Here is a 2,314-nt window from a genome sequence, read left to right on the forward strand (position 1 = left end):
CCTACACGCTTGGAAGGCTGAGCTGTATTCAAAAGGTTGCAATCTGCAACTTCACCACTAGATGCCACTAAATCCTGCACACTGGTCCTTTAAGTAAAATCAGTACACTACAATACAATCTTGTCTTCAGCATTTAGTATTATTGGTAAATAAAAGCATGTAAAATGGTTTCTTTAAGATTTTTGTTAATTAAAATAAGCCAGTACTGAATTATTATTACAGATGCATTAATGTGTAAACCTTAATTTTATTGTTGTAGCTACAAAATGAAGCTGATATTAATTACCGGTACTTATTGTTGGTGTAAATTGTAATTTTTTTTTTTTTGTCATACTACAACATTTGTCCCATCAAAAATAGAATTGTAAGACACTGTGTTAAATATAAAAAATACAGCATCCAACCTCTTTAGTTAACCTAAACCAAAACACATCAATCAGAACATTATATATACATCTGCGTCATTTTAACCTGGACACAGCGGCGCCCACCAAAAATACTTCTTTTTTTAGGCTCAGACATTCAGCTGCAGTAACTTCATGAGTTACAAACCATGACAACAACAAACATCTTCATCATATTCTAGTGTCCTCTGAAAACCATTTCCTTTATTCATAAATAGTTGAGCTAAAAGTTTAATATCTTCTTCTGACTTTTAACTGTCTAATAAAAAAGAAATACTCAAGTAAATTACAAGTACCTCAAACTTCTTTGAACCAGTGCTGGATGTATTAACTCACTGGCAAACCAGACCAACCTCTGACATCGGCGTGTTTTTGTTTTCTTGAACCATTTTGACTATCTTTACACCAAAGACGAACAAACCTCTTTTAATTTTCCTCCTTAAAGGGACGTGATGGCTTTAAACATCACTGGGGGGACAAAAAAAAGTCCTCCTTGTGTTTTTTTTTCTATCTGCTAAAGACATCTTACTGAAGGAGCGTCTTTGTATTAACTTTTTAAATTCCAATTACAAAGGAGGTTTAAGATCTCTCAGTGGAGTTTGACTTAGAGTCGGTGTTTGATCTCCCGTCCTCCGCTGGGACACCCTCGTCTTCCTCCTCTCTTCTCCTCTCCTGCCACTTCACCTTCTCTCTCCTCGTGTTATTCTTCTACCACCCTTCACTGTCTGTTTCCATCCCCTTCACCCTTTTTGCCTTCTTCCCCACCTTCACATCTTCCTCTGCCTGCTCATCCTTTTATTTCCTTTTCTAACTCTTCCTTTTTCTCCCCCTTTGTTCTTTTTATTACTCTCTTCCCCTATCATTGCCTCCTTCCCACTCATTGTCCTCCTCTCTCATCTTCCTCCTTCTTGCTCTCTCCTCTTTCCTTCCACCTCTCTTCTTTCCTTTTCTCCCCTTCCCCTCTTCCTCTTCTTGTGGCCCGTTCCCACTTTTCTCTTTCACCTCATCTTCCTCTCCATCTGTGTCTCTCTCCTCTTTCTCCTCCCTTCATCCTCTTCTTTTCTCCTTCCTCTCATCCTCTAGCCCCTCCTTCAGCCCCCTCTTCTTATCTGCCCCCTCCTGCCTCTTCCTCCTCTTCTCTCTAATCCTTTTTATTCTTCCCATTTCCAATTTTCTTCTTCTTGTCCTTTTTTTATTCCCCATCTTCTTTTCCTTATTCGTACTCCCCTCATCTTCTTCTTCCTCTGTGTCTACCTGCCTTTTTATCCTTTAGGTTTTCCTCCTCCTTCTCTTTTCTTCCTCTTCTCCTTCTTCCAAATTCATCCTCTTCTGCTCTTACTCCCCCCAGCTTTCCGCTTTTCTTTATTCTCCCTCTCCATTTGCCTCTTCCTCTTTCCTGCTCATTTTCCTCTTCCTCTGTTTATGTTCTGCTTCCTGTTCCAGACCCTTTCTTCTACTTTTTCTGTTGTCTCTCACTACCCTTTCCTATTCCCTTCTCTTCACTCCTCCTTCCTCATCTTTCTCTTGCTTTGTCTGTGATCGTCTTCCTCCTTCCGGGCCTACTCCTTCCTTGTTTTCTTCAATTCTTCCTTATTTTTCCTCTTCCATCTTTCCCCCTTCCCATTTTCTCTCTCTCTCCCCTTCTTCCCAGCCCGTCTTGCTCTTCTTCCTCCTCCACACCCTCCTCAATTCATTTTTCCTATCCTATTTCCTCATCTTTCTCTCCTCGTCCCTTCCAACTTCCTACCCCTTTCAGTTTTCTCCATCTTCCTCTTCCTCACCCTCCTTCTGATTCTCCTCCCAGCTCTCTTTCCTCCTCTCTTCCTCCTCATCTTCCTCCTCCTTTTCCTCACCTTGGATATAATACAAGTGGTATTAAGGGACAAGAATAACGTGTGTGTGTGTGTGTG

Source organism: Morone saxatilis, unplaced genomic scaffold (assembly GCF_004916995.1).
Source record: "Morone saxatilis isolate NCDOM2014 unplaced genomic scaffold, NCSU_SB_2.0 Contig6, whole genome shotgun sequence".
In the NCBI taxonomy this organism is placed as follows: domain Eukaryota; kingdom Metazoa; phylum Chordata; class Actinopteri; family Moronidae; genus Morone; species Morone saxatilis.